This window comes from Drosophila takahashii, chromosome 2L (genome assembly GCF_030179915.1).
Source record: "Drosophila takahashii strain IR98-3 E-12201 chromosome 2L, DtakHiC1v2, whole genome shotgun sequence".
Classification (NCBI taxonomy): domain Eukaryota; kingdom Metazoa; phylum Arthropoda; class Insecta; order Diptera; family Drosophilidae; genus Drosophila; species Drosophila takahashii.
The window spans coordinates 22,011,261-22,026,125 of NC_091678.1; the positions used below are offsets into that span (position 1 = coordinate 22,011,261).

At 38.9% G+C, this 14,865-nt stretch overlaps 1 protein-coding gene across 2 annotated transcripts in view; it reads right to left on the minus strand.

The window, feature by feature from the left end:
• rdo (reduced ocelli) overlaps positions 1 to 14,865 on the minus strand; it is a 54,027-nt gene that overhangs the window by 30,949 nt on the left and 8,213 nt on the right. For both annotated transcript variants that reach the window (XM_017156781.3, XM_070216799.1), the window contains exon 2: positions 6,221 to 6,268. The gene's annotated coding sequence lies outside the window, so the exon portion shown is untranslated. The remainder of the gene's footprint in view (positions 1 to 6,220; positions 6,269 to 14,865) is intronic.

Genomic DNA, 14,865 nt, shown 5'->3' on the forward strand with positions numbered 1-14,865 from the left:
AGCGGAAAGGAGGATGGGAGTTTAATTTTTATTGGACGCTGCCCTGCGCTCGGCAAATTCAATTAGTTAGCCACCCTGCTGTGCTAGGGATTCCGGGCCAAGGGCTCGAGGAGAGAATCGAGCCAAGCTGCCGAGAGTTAATCAGTTTTGCTAACTTCATTTGAGCAACTAACGGCAGGAAACTTTTGTGCAAGGTGGGTGGCTTCCTCCTGATGAAGTTGACTTAAAACTCACTCCCTGCCAGCCAATTACACGCACTGCAATCCTTTACAAAACTTTTCCTCCACTACACGTACTTATTTGAGTGTTTGCTGGATAGTGCTGCAAAAGTGAGATTGGTTACAAAAGCAAAATTGAGCATTTAAAATCCCCAAAAAACTGGGCTTCTAAACAATTCGATTTCTACCTAAGTTCTTAAAACATGTTAAAATAAATTCAGTGTTAAGAAAGTAACTTATATATTCTGCCAAAAAGATTTTTCTGCAATAAGGTCTAAATAATGTGGGGTAATGTTAACAAATAATAAAATATGTAAAATATGCACCAGTGTTTACCAATTAAATATTTTCAAAAAAAATCATAAATTTGCATTCGAGCTTATCAAAATTGATAAAACAATATCAAATTGATCATCCCTTAAGTTCGACCTGGCTGCTAAACTGCTAAATTGGCAACACAGTCGCAATCACTCCTGAGGCAGGCTTAAAGTTGGCTAGACAAATGTTGCACTTGCATATCCTGCCCCGTCCTAGAGGAGATTTATGGCCAGGACAAAAGAGGAATTAAAAGGCCAACTCTGTAGTACACATTAACCCACATTTCGATGGGGATTTATGGCTAGCCAAATACGTTTGGAAATAAAGCCGAGTGAAACGCATGTTCGATTAGATGTCACAGATATGCACTCATAACTTATTCAGAATGCCATCCGATTAACAAGCACATAAATGTCGGAGTTCAAATATTTAACTGTTGCAAATTTGATCTATGACTGGGTTTTGTCAATTGGATGTGTTTTCGATGGCGAATTCCGAATCAACATTGAGCAGGTGCTGAAATTTTTATGAGCCTCGTTTTTGGGTCACTTACTGGCCGTCAATCAAATGCGGGTACTTGACCCCCAATCAATTTGCCCATAAATCAGGACTCCCTGCAAAGTCTAAACAATTACAAAACAATTAAATTGTCACACCGAACACTGTGAAGAGCAAACTCAGTGAAGGTTAGTGGTGAGGGAAAAAGTGTGGGAGTAGGAAAAACGCTATCTGTTTGGCTCCTTTCCACTGGCGCTTTTCCTTTTTCCTCTTGGACATCCGACTGCCGCTCAGTCAACACGTTTCCGCTCTAATGCCGTGCACTTCCAGAAATTGTCTTTGATTGGTTTTCGATATACTCACTATAAAAATGGGTAATATCATAAAAGAAACATATATTTAAAAAAAATGTTAATATTTAGTGATAAATAAATAAATAACTAAATATATTATAATTTTGCAAATTTCGTTTTATTTAAGATTTTTTGAACATTTTTATTTCGAAAAAACTTTATCCTGACAGCTAAAATTAACTGAAAATGTCTACCTTTATTTTCTCGCATCATTTTTAAAATATCTATGTAGTTAGAACTTTTTTGCCCCAGTGAAACCACTCCGGCCAAAGGAGGAAATGGAAAAAGTGCACAACTTGAGCACAATATAAATTTCATTGGGCGCCAAGGCCAAATCGAACTGGTCAGCTCAACGTCTGCTTCCATTATTTATTTGCAGCAAATTAAGCCCGACCCTCCGAATAAAAAAGGGGCGAGCAAACAGCGGAGGGAAAAGGCGAACTAGCAGGGCAAGTCAAGTCAAGTGTCAGCATAAATGAAACTTCCCACCACAAACTTCCGGAGAGACGAGGAGAAGGCTGTTCGCTGGATCCATCCCTCTGTTAACAATGCATGTGCATAACAAAGAGCAACTGTCGGTCTGAACTTTTCACGGTTTCACTTTCGCGTCGACTTTCCATTTCCCATTAACCCTTTCCCTTGGAACCTGGACCTCGGACATCGACACACTTGGCTGGTGCCATTAAGGTGCAACAAAATGTGCATACGGGAAGTGCTTCCAGCAGGTTACCCTGCATCCGAGCCCTTGTATTTCGCACAATTCAATTGCAGAGTCATTTCCGGTTTCGACTAACACCCCTGAAAAGCCATTCAGGCCCAATTCGATTGGGGTTGCTCCCTGGGAAATGGTTTCCGTGGGGGTTCATAACGCGATCAAGTTAAAGGTATTTCCACACTTGGTAAAATGGTAATTGGTAAAATAACTACCAAATAGTGCACTTTTGTGGTAAAATGTCATGCTTTTTGAATATTTAATATTCAATTTAAAATTATTTTCAAATGTTTGGACTTAAGCATACCTTTTACGGAACCAAATCTGCAAAGAAATATGTATGGACTACAAAAAAGATATGGGCTATGGTTTGTTAGTTTATAAAGTTTCAATTGCATTTGGAATTTTTTCATTGAGGCCTTCCTAATAGGTAGCAGTTTTTCCTGTTAATCACTGCATTTACTAACCTTCCTCTTTGCCACCATTTTGTGGTCGCACACAAATGAGCTGCATCATTTCCGCTTTCCCCCTCTGCTTTGTAGGTGTGCAAAATGTTAAAACATTCAGAACTGCAGATAACAAAGTGAAGTCAGGGGTAAAAAAAAAAACATTTTGCCAAGTTCTAGTGAAGCGTTACATTTGTGGGGTTCCGTTCGCTTGAGTTTCAGTCGCCGGCTTTTTGCCTTTTCCCGCTGCCTTTGTGCTAACTTTTTTAATGAACTTGTTGATGTTGCGTGAGTACGTTGCTGTTTTTGCTGATTTTATTGTACTTGATGTACCATTTTTCTCTCTTTTTTTTTGCTGCTGCCGGTTGTCTGTCAAATGATTTGCTCAAGTGCGGCGGGATGTGCAGTGCGTGTAATTGACTTGTGAACTCGAACATTTGTCACTTAATTAGCGGCCAGCAATTGCAATACTTAATTCATGTGTTACTGCAAAATCAAGTCAAGGGCGATTTCAATAGATTTCAAAGAATTTATGGTGATGTAATTTTTTTTTTCGAACCATGTTATTTTTTATTTTTAAATATTAATATTTATACAGGGCTAACTTAAGAATAAAATTTCTTAGCTAAGAGCCTTCAGCTCTTGAAAGACTAAAGTGATTTTATAATTCAGATACATCTTAAAAACTTAGTATTAAACATTTTTGTTTGAGTAATAGAACTATTATTTATATATATATATTATTTATTATTTATATTAATATTTATATATATATTTTTCCATAATTCTTAAATAATAAGTGGAGCATTAGTTATGGTATCTCCTTATTAAATGAAACATTTTGAAAGTGCTTCACACCTCTTAAAGCTCCAAAACGCCATAGCATTTATCCAGCCACTAACTCAGGCCTTGGCACACCCCTGCTAAGTTGTAAAATATGCAACACCCTTTTGGCTACACATTTTTGGCAGCACATGAAGCCACCCTCCCCCTCGACGGCCAACGACTGCATTATGAATAATTAATTACAATTTAATTAAAACTGTCTAACTTGGCAGAGGACTCCCCTCCGTCGTAAAAACTAATGCGGCCTGCGGGCTGCCAAGTCGGGCCAATAAATCAAGAGCGCGTTAACGAAACTGATATGCCATCTCCGCTAAAAATATCAAGTGGGTCGGCATGAAAGTCCCCCGGTGAGGGTGTAAGCCAAAACTTGAAGCCAGCCAGGCGTTAAAAGCGCAAGCGAGAGGCAAACTGGAAATGTAACAATTAATGTCATCAGCTTGCAATATCAACAACGGCAACAGCAGTCAAATAAACAATGGCCACGAGTGGTTAACAATGCCAAACAACGTGGCCAACTACAAAATGGTCCAGTGGTCACCCGGCAACTCTATAGATAAAGGGATATAGGGGGATCTGCGGCATGTGTGTTGTTTGCATGTTGTTTGACCAGGGTGGCAATGCAAGCTGCATAACTTGTTGACTTGCTCTGACTAATTGTCAAACGAGAGCGAGGATCAGAGGCAAATAAAATCAGACAAAGTAAACCAGAAAAGTCAATTAATCCGGTCAGGGCTAGAATTTCTTGAGGAAGTATTTTATGCTTGGGAAGAAACAATATAGCTACACACAAAAAAATCCATTGTAGTCAAATCTATATGCGCATGGTAAATTTCTGGTATTACATACCAATTTCGTTTTTACCGAAATCTCTATATCCGGAGATTCTCTGACTTCGAAAAAAGGGAAGAAGAAGCAATGTGGCAACTTAAAGACACTTTCGAAATTCGAACTGGCCTGCTGCTTACATTTTGAGCATATTGATTTGAGATGCCGCATATCAAGTCAATATCGATACCACAAAACATCAAATCGATCATCTTTTCATATTAAAATAAAATATTTATTTTAGTTCCTAACACACTTATAGTAAAAACAATAATTGAGTGTCATAATATACCGGCTTCATGTAAAACTGTCCCTTTAAAAATTCTTTTCATTCCACAATCCGGCCTTTATTCACAGCATTCCCACACATAACTAACTGACTCATCTTATTGTTTCTCAAGCATTCCCGAGGAGACCCAAAATACCCGAGTTAAATGACCGAAAATGGTGACACATTTTCTACTCATTTTCCCGAGCAACTAGCATAAAAACGAGGCTAACTCGGCTAGCTCTTGGCACTAATTAAGTCAAAACCTTAGCATTTACCTTGGGGGCAGGTGCTTGTGAAGCCAGAGAGAGGATGTGGGTGGGTGGCAAAAGGATTCATCTTGGGGGCTCCGAGAAGGCTGTGTATTAATAGGAAACCCTTGTTGGGAAGGCTTCGAGGCACATAAAAATGTCATATGTCAACTACAGGTTGCCTTGTCAGCACTCATTAAGCTCTTAACCTCATTCGAGCGCACACCCACACACACATACAACCGCACAGACACACACACGGGCACTCAACATCCTGGACAAATGCAAGTGAGCGGTCGGTAGAAAGCAAAACTGGCAGGACAACGGAGTTGGCAGGTCTCTTGTCTCGCTTAAAAGGCGAGTTCATTGCCCGGGAATCCAACTTAAAGCCCTCGTTTTTCTGGAAAATGATGAATGTGCAGCACTCGCGTAATTCGCCTTCCTCTCCGGCTGTATTTCAATTAATTTAACTCGCCCTGTTTTGGGTCCTTTTCGCCTTTCCTTGGCCCGAATGAATGAAATCAAATTAATTACGGAGACGAAGAGCTGATAGCAAGGACGCAGAAAGGATCCTCCGCTTCCTTATGCACATGCATGAGAATTTCTTTTCATAATTTATGCTCCTTCTTCCGCCCCGGCTCTTTGTGCCGCTCCGTCGTCTTCTCCTTTTCGCCTTTTGCCATTCATTTCAAGGCATTTCCCAGGCCAATCTTATCTGGCCTCTTTATCATTATCAACTTCATCAGTTAGTTAGGCAGAGCTGGGGTATATTTGTTGGGGTTAAATATTTTGTTTCTAATTTAAGAAGATTTTTTCCAGAATTTTTTTTTTCATTTCTTGTTTTTAGTTAAATATAAATTTCCCGCCTTATAGCAACAAAAACACGATAATTCCTTGTCGACCAAAGCACTATTTATTCCATTTTAGTTCTCATATTTCCCTGCCCAGTTTTGTGCATATGTCTCCACCACATTTTATGGCAATGTGTGTGTGTTCATAATTTGATTTCTCCTCTGTTTGATTAAGGATGTCGAACACAACGCCAGGATCTACCCACACACTCTGGGAAAATACGTTGCCAGTCGTAGTTTTAGCTTGCAGTCATTTTGCGCTTTGATATTGGATTTCAGTTCGCATTTCCTTCATTCCTCCACATATCGAATTTTCCGCCTTTGAGCCATGGTCAGCATATTGTTAAACAAGCTTCTATTGGCCCATCGACTTCCTTGCCTCGGGGCCGTTGGCATTTGTGGGCCAAAATATTTGGCAGCTTTCATTGAAAACATTTTCCCCAAATGAAGAACAGTTGCAATACAGTTTCTATAAAATAGCCAAAATAAAATTATGAAAAGAGAATTACTTCCCTTCCCCCAGATTGATGGCATGATAAATGGCGCAGAATGAGTGCAACTGTCAAAGCATTGAAATCTGTCACGAATGTCAAAACAAGTTGGGGAAAATCAAATATTTGCAAGCAAAACTTACCCTCTTCTGTGTGGGTTTATTGAACTTTCAACTTGGTCGGTCGTCTGTCTGCAATGAAGAGCAATATATATGTATATAGATGATGATTAAAATGCATTAATCAAGTCGAATTAGGCGTATTAAATGTTGACAAAATCTTAATCAGGGACAAGTTATCTCTCTACTTAATTAAGCAAGTAGCAATTCAATTAGTTGGGCAGACAAAGTTAAAGCCAAAGTCACGTGGGAAAAGGATCTGCGTGTAACCTGTACACAGGTGTGCTAATAAAGACACACATACACTCGGGGAATCTGAGGTGGGGTCACGGTGAGCCGCAAAATCAGAAATGTTAATTAAAATCACTGAGCGTTGAGCCTAGGCGACAGGCATGCTAAGCAGGCCCAAAGTCTGTGGGGAATTCGGTTACTCTGGGGAAAAGGGAGCAGAAAAGCCGGAAAACCCCTGACCACAAAGGAGGAGGCAAGACAAATGCTGCAGATAGCAATCTGCCCGGGTTTATTAAATGTGGTGTAAAGATGCCAAATGCAAACAAATTAATTTGGTAGCAGGTACGGATTTCAAATGGGCGAGAAAGTCAGAGTTACGTCGACATTATATTTAGCTCATTGATGTAGTCCCTTTTCTTATTTTTATACCCGTTACTCGTAGAGTAAAAGGGTCATTAAACGCAATCAAAAAAATGTTATATATCCATCTCCCTCGCACTCCCTTTAGCCGAGTGACGGGTATTAGATAGTCGGGACACGAACCCGACTATATCGTTCTCCCTTGTTTAAATTAAAGCTGGCTCTGCTTAATATCTTATATTTTCTTGACGGACTTGCTTAAATGTTTTCATAACATTTAATTTGTGTACTTAATGTTAATTTCTTTTTTAAGGATATACTTTGACAATTACTTAAATTCCATTTTTATTTAAATTTTTTACTTTTAAATATATATTTTTTTTATAGAACGCTAAAAACATTTTTCATCTTTGTTCCCGACTTCAAAGCTGCGCATTCTGAGCCCGCTTGCCAAATACAGGACAAAAAGGCATAGTGCCACAACAAAGCAGAATTGCATTTAAAATTCGTAATGGACGTACCGGAAATACAGAATTCCGATCAGGAAGCACGGGGGTCAGGAAATGAAGTAAAAAAGTGCCGCAAAAAGTACGCAAAGCCAAAGCGAAAGCGCACAGCTCGCACAAAAAAAGGGAAAACGAAGGTTACAAAATAAACAAAAGAGCTGAAATAATATTTATATAAAAAAAGTGCAATGCAAAAGAGGGGGCGACCTTCTCTTTGATCATAAATTGAATGTAATAAATTTAAGATAAATAAATTAAAGCGAGGGCAAACGAGGAAGTTGACGAAGTATTAAAGAGCCGGCTAATTCCATTTGATTTTCCAGCGAGCTGGCTAAGCCGATGGCTTTTAATTTCGTCTCGGTGAAAGTGCTAGATGATTCGAGTTCCGGTCTCGGCAACACGACTCACGACTCCCGACAACAAGTTGCATTAAAACGGATGCTAACTTTCATTAAAAGCCACTTAACCCGTGCCAGGACAACGGAGACCGGAGACCGCCCCCCACTTGACCGAGCAGCCACTTGACCCACATGACCCACTGTGGCAGCAGGGGCAACAACAAAAGCCGGCAATGGCACGTGGATACCCAGAAGCTGAAGCCTGCCCCCTGTGTCCAGGATCCCTATCCTTGTTAGTTGGCTTAGAGGACTTAGAAGTGGGGGCGTGTCTGGCCTGAAGGGGGCGTGGCAGTGCTGCACATCGTTAGTCATATTTTTTTCACGAAGCTGTGCAAACTTTTTGGCAAACACGAAGACCGAAAAGAGATATTTTTAATTAAATTAAATAACAGTGCGTACAGGGAGAGCGAATAAGGGGCGACTTGTGGTTTTAGGGGCGAAATGCAAAAGTCAAAAACTACTGCATACTTATGTGGGCAAAAGTTTCAGTCGGATTAGAGATTTTATTTAAAATCTTAAAAGCAAAACGCCCAAAGGGACTTTTGCCCACAGAAAGTTCGTGCAAATATGGTACCACTACAGGGATTATTTCAGCAAATTGAAAGCTTCTTTTTATTAGAAAAATATTCTTGCATTCCAAATACTTTTGTGACCGATTGTCAAGCAGTTAAAAAGTTTGTGCAGCCAAAGTTTCACTCTCGGGCGATCAAGAATATTCTTCATAGCCACAATGTCATGTGAAGAACTCACATATGTTGCCAAAATTGCGATTTTCGAAGTCAACGTTCGCTTATTTCTATTTCATTAGCTGCTATTTTCCTTTAATTTTCGCCGCCAAACAAACAAACAATGAAAACCAGCAAAAAGTTGAAAAATGGCGGCGCGGGAAAGACTGAAGAAAAAAACACGGGGCCAGAGGAAGGGGTGAATGGGGGCACTGCAGACAAAACTGCAAAACTTCGGCAATTCTTTCTCGGTTATTTTTGGCCCAACTGTTTTCTTTTAATGCCGAAGCGTGAAAACAAAACTTTTTCTGCCTCTCACTCGGCACTTTCAATCGGCGACACTAATGGTCTGAAATTTAAATGGATTTTCAAGCTTGTGCAAATACGTGGCTGACTTGAAAAAACAAACAAAATCGAATGAGTTTACCAAGAACATCATATGCATTATTAGCCATAATAAGCAATCCATTTGAAATGTAGGTTATGGTGCACACAAAAAAATTTGCTTGGTAAAATTGACCAACAAAGATAGTTGCGTAACTATTAAAATAGTTACGTGTATTTTGTTTTTGCTTTGGGTTTGTGTTCTTGCTAATTGTATGTATTTGTTGTTGTGAAAGTGACTATTTACTTAGTAGAATTGACAATTTTGCTGGTTGGGGCCTGTTTGACAATTATTACAGTTGATTTTACCAAGTTTTTTTTTGTGTGTGTCAGATATTAGAAATAAATAAATTTAGGGATTAATTAGTATTGTTCTCAAAATTAAAAGCAAAAGCTAAAAAGTGTTTAATATTTATAATAACAGTTTAATATTATTTCGGTTTAATAGAATTTTTATTAAAGAAAACTATTAAAAAATGATCTTATTTCGATAACGGTTCAGATGGTATATGTACCATTTTTGACTTAAAGTTTCAAAGTTTCTGTAGATAGCAAAATCAAAGAGAAATTGAATTTTACAACATTTTTGAAAGTAAAATCTAATTTAAGTTACAAAATAAAGTATTAGATATTTTCAATCATGTGTATTGTGAACTGTACAATTAAAATAATGATATTCTTAATTAAATAGCCATTTTCATTGATTTCTGGTGTTTCTGGTATTTTGGACCAACAATTAAATGTGCAATTTCATACCTGACGTAAAACTAAAACTGTTAAAACTATTGGACCGCCAAGCAAATATGCAAATCAAATGCTAATCAACGACTTGCAATGAAATTCGATTTTGATATATGCTATCTATTACAAATGACTCCCACAACCAATTTGCTCGCTTGTTTGTTTGTTTGTGTGACCCCGATGGAAGTTTGCCCAAATTCAGCGCTCAATTTCCGCAAACAAACAATCGAACGAAAGCCAACGCCATAGTAAATGAATAACACAGTTCACTGTTGACCAGAAATTGTGTGCATTTTGCACATCGATGTTATCTGGTCTTGTCCAATGCAGTCTGACTTGGCCCGCGGCTGGGGTAATTAAAATTAGTAATTAAAAAGGTCCGACAGCTACGCGGCGATGGGGAATAGTTAGCCGTCGGTACCTTCACAACCCTGGGCAATCTATCAAATTCGCCTGCCAGTGCAGTAAATTCAATTTTCCACAGCACAAAGTTCGAAAGTGTTAATATTTAGCGAGGCCCCTGCGATCGATGCGTTTTATGGATTACTCGGCAGCTAGACAGCTGAAGCCTTAAACAGAAATTGATTGCATATTTCAACGCTTGCGAAAATTCAGGAACGGCTCTCGGCCACAATCCGTTTTCCATAAATTTAATTCAATATTTTTGTCATTCTATGCAGATTTTTGCCAGCATTTCTGCTTGCCAACAAAAGCATTCGAAGGGAAAGTATCAACGAGAACGAGCCAAAAAGTGTTCGGATATTTGGGTCACAAATGTATTAGAAAGTGCTAACTAACTGAAATGAATGCCTTCGGTCCGATTTGCTTCATATAAATATTGTGCCAAAGTTTCTCTGTCGATAACGGTAAACAAACTTTTGTGGTCAACGGGTCGGCTAATCGATATTACATGGAGCTCGAAGGAGCTCCGACATGTGGTCCCCACATCAAATATATCGCAATCTTTGATTTTTCGGTCTCCGCAGTGCCAACGATTTTCGCCATTAATTGAATTCGGTTCCTGGCAAATTCTGTTTTCTCTCTTTTTTGGGTTCCTTGGAAATTTAGCACTAGTGGTGAGTGCGGTGAGCAAAGGCAGTGGCAAACAACGCGGCCAAATATGTATAAAAAATTAAATTTCTGAAGCGATGCCAAGGACTCAAGGACGAAGATGTCGCAAAATGATTTAGGTTTCGCAAATATTTGGCACACCAGTAATTAAAAAATTAAGATGACATTTATTTTAGTCAGTGCAGTGCCCCATTAAAAGATAAATCAAGAACTTAAATTAATGAATAGTGAGAAAATGGGAAATTTAATAGTGTAAAATTCGAAACTAATAATTTTACTTGAACCAAACTTTAAGGGAGTAAGTCCATTCTTTCTAATATGTTATTCTTACTTTTCCCAACTAAAATTTCCTTAAATTTGGTGATACCTTCTTATTTTAAATTCGTAGACTGGTCTAGACTGCTGCAGTGACTAATTCGCATTACCTTTAGTATGCCTCGGCTACAAATTCCTGGTCGAAATGTTCCGGTTTTGGAGCTCCGCACTCGAGCACTTTGTCGGCTGCCTCATAAATCTTGAGTGAAAATTTTCGTTTGGCCCATAAAAAATTAACAATGCGTAAAGGGGCAGGCAGAAGTTACGAGGCAGACTGCTGTGAGGTTTTAGCGTAAGCCAGGATTTCTGCGAGGGCTTGCCAAGTATGTCCCTGCTGCACTTGAGACCCCCAAGTACTCACACACACACACACACTGCACCCGCACACTTCGGTATGCCCTTGTATATGTGTGCGGGCAGCCATAAAGGTTTTGTGGTCCAGTTGGTCGAAAGCCTCATGCACGCCTCATCGCCTTCAAAAGTGCACGGGGAGACCAGTGTTTAAAAAATAGGGAATAATTCCTTTGGAATGTAATTTAAATTTCAAATCTGTTCGAAACCTAAAATAGATTATAGTTATTACAGGAGAAGGTGTTGTAACTTTAAGATACAAGTTTTTTAAATATCAATATTTATTTTTATAATTTCTAAGCTTATGAAACTAAAGAAAAGGATCACATAAGGTGCTAAAAAATAATCCAGTTTAACATGAAAATATTTAATTAATATTTTAGAATTATTCCCATATTTTCTAAATTCTTAAAAAATAAAAAATTGAATGAACAAAAATAAATTTATAGAATTTTCTTTGTAGTCTTATTATACCCGTTACTCGTAGAGTAAAGGTATATTGTATTCGTGCAAAAGTATGTAACAGGGAGAAGGAAGCGTTTCCGACCCCATAAAGTATATATATTCTTGATCAGGATCACTAGCCGAGTCGATCTAGCCATGTCCGTCTGTCCGTCTGTCCGTCTGTCTGTCCGTCTGTCCGTCTGTCTGTCTGTATGAACGCTGAGATCTCAGAAACTATAAAAGCTAGAAGATTGGCATTTTGCATGCAGATTTTAGGAGTTCCTACGCAGCGCAAGTTTGTTTCAAAATGGTGCCACGCCCCCTCTAACGCCCACAATCGCTTATATACGATTTTAAAAATTTTAATATTTTGGAAAAGTAAAAATGCAGTTTTATTGTGTTTATCAATACCTATCGAAATGTAGAAGAAATTTTTCAAATCGGACCATTCGTTAAAAAGTTATGCGTGATCAACGTTTTCTATCTCCATCTCCCTCGCACTCCCTTTACCTGAGTAACGGGTATCTGATAGTCGGGGCATCCGACTATAACGTTCTCTCTTGTTTTTTCCTGTGTTGTATCCAGATTGGGTCTGATATCTGTGGTCAGTTCTTCGAGTCTGCATTAAGGAACAGGCGATTTCCCTCCGCTCTTGTTTAATTTTATATGGCCATGCCTTGGAGTGAATTGGATCCTGGGACTCTGAGCCCGCCTCTGCATGTGACTGTCCATCTGGCTGTCAGTCCATTGCCGGTAAGTGCATTGGGGAGCATCGCTTGCGCACTCCACATAATGTTCTTAATTGTGAATATGTGTTAATGTATTCCCTTTAGCACGTTAAGATTTTATTTTGCCATTTTAAATACTCCCAATCTGGCTTTAAGCCCGGTAAAAGAGAAACACGAAAAAGGATTCTTGTCCAACGTGACACTGAACACGTTTTAACGCTGAGAAGCTTCTGGCCCCAGCCTTCATAACTTATGCCCATAGATAAGCGACGGCAGGCTCTTCGTCCTTTTCTCCCCCCTTTCGTCCTTGTGGTTGCCCCGAACATTGTTGTTCCTCCTTGTTTTTTTTTTGTATTTTCGGTGGTTCGTGGGAGGAATTTTTGGGTCTTGGGTTTGGGGGCCACCCCTCTTAATGCTGCTGGCCATTTACGCAAATTATGAAATTTTCATAATTCTGTATTGTAATTGCTTAAAGCTGAAGCGAAATTAAACTCACTTAGTTCTTGACAGAAAAATGTTAATGGAAAATTAAAAATTGATCTAAAGGCAAAGCTTTAAACTGAAATTTTCGGTAAATTGAGATATCCTTTTAAATTTCTCAAGGGAAATTTACTTAGCTTTCATCTTTAAATTGGGAGAATTAAAAAAAAAAATAAATAAATAACGATTCTTTAAAAAGGTGTTTTACCTCAAGAAAATCACCTTCAATCTTAAATCGCTTAATATTTAAATTGTATCTGGGTAAAACACAAACATTTATTGTGCAATTGACCATCATTTTGGGCCTAATCTCCATGGCAAACCGCAGCAAAGAAATAGCTCTTTGGTGCCAAAACCTGCTGTTCGATGACCGCAATATGGGCTCCACATATTCCAACCGACCCACCTTTATTTATATTTAATTGTGCTGACCACGTTGTTGGCACGTTACACCTCAAATTGTAATTATTTCCTTGATGGACTCGGCCACTCAATGCACGTGCCATTAATTATGAAAATATTGCCCAAACACTTCTGGGCGAAAAGATGCTTTTCCTCTTAATTTTCCAACGCTCTTTCATTCTCTCTCTCGCTCACACCTCAGTACATAAATACAACCAGAGGCTGGCTTTTCCTCTTGCCGGCACTTACATTAAATTTAAAGTATTTACCACAATATTTTTGCTACACTTGCCTCAAATTGTATTTCAGTTCGCCATTTTTAACAATGCGCACAAACTCACACACACACATCAAGTATTTCTGGCAGAGTGTGTGTGTGTGTGTACTTTATAAAATGTATTGTGTTTTTTGAGTTTTCGTCTGGGCTGGAAAACTCTGCTTTCCGTTTTTGTTTGCGGCGGCTGCTTTACGTTCTTTGTGGCTTTTCTCCTTATTTTTTAAGAGCGTTTTTGTGGGATTTCACGGTACCCAAAGTGTGATTTTTACCGGACTTAACCGTAAGGAAAGGTCTATCAGTTCTAAGCTCGATAAAATATTTTAGTATTATTTTTATAAAGAAGTATCTTAATAAGTATTTTACATCGCTTTTCCTAAGATTGCAAACGCACATATTTTCAAACAAATTTAAAATTAATTTCAATTTTCCTAGGTAATCACCAGTTCGATCTTTTTCGATTTGTTTCGTCCCTTTTTTCTCCTTCTCAGCCAAGTGCATGTAATATTTACTGAACCAAATTAAGGACATGAAAAATCCTTGCCAGCTTTAGCACGAGGCGGGACGTGAAACTGAAATTGAATAACCTGCTGGATGGTTAGTGGGTGAAAAATGTCTTAATGAAAATTAGGAAGCCAGACGATATTGTTCGTGGGCCAACTGGCAAACTGATTTGGGGATGACTTCTTAAGACGCCAGGACACGTAGGCACCGGCAGCCGCAGGACATTTACGGCAGTTAAATTTTTGGCCACCGAATAGACGCCAAAAACGTGCAATTATTCAAAGTACGGAAAGAGTTTTCGCATTAAACGTGTAACTTTTCAGAGCGCAAAGACGGAATGGGCACGGAGGAAATTGTTCATAAGTTGGAGACAACTTTCAGTTAACTTCTTGCGGCTGAAACGAGCCAAAGGAAACATTTTCATTTTAATTCCAGTCAGCATCTAATTTATTGCCGCAATTTGCCTAGCGCGGCCTGGCTGCCGTTGTTGCCGAATATTAATTTAACATAAACGGCTCACAACCATCACCAAATTGCCCCCGAAATGATTACACGACACTCCGCCTTGTTGCGCTCGAGATGTCCTTGCTGGCTTTCTGACGATGTCGTGGATTTGGCAACGCGCCGCTGAAGATCAACATCAAATTACCCTAATCAAATTCTCATTACGCATATTTTAAGTAAATGAGTGCGTGAATTTAGATCAAATTAGCAGGCGGCGGCAACTGGCTGACATTCAATTTACATGTGATTTT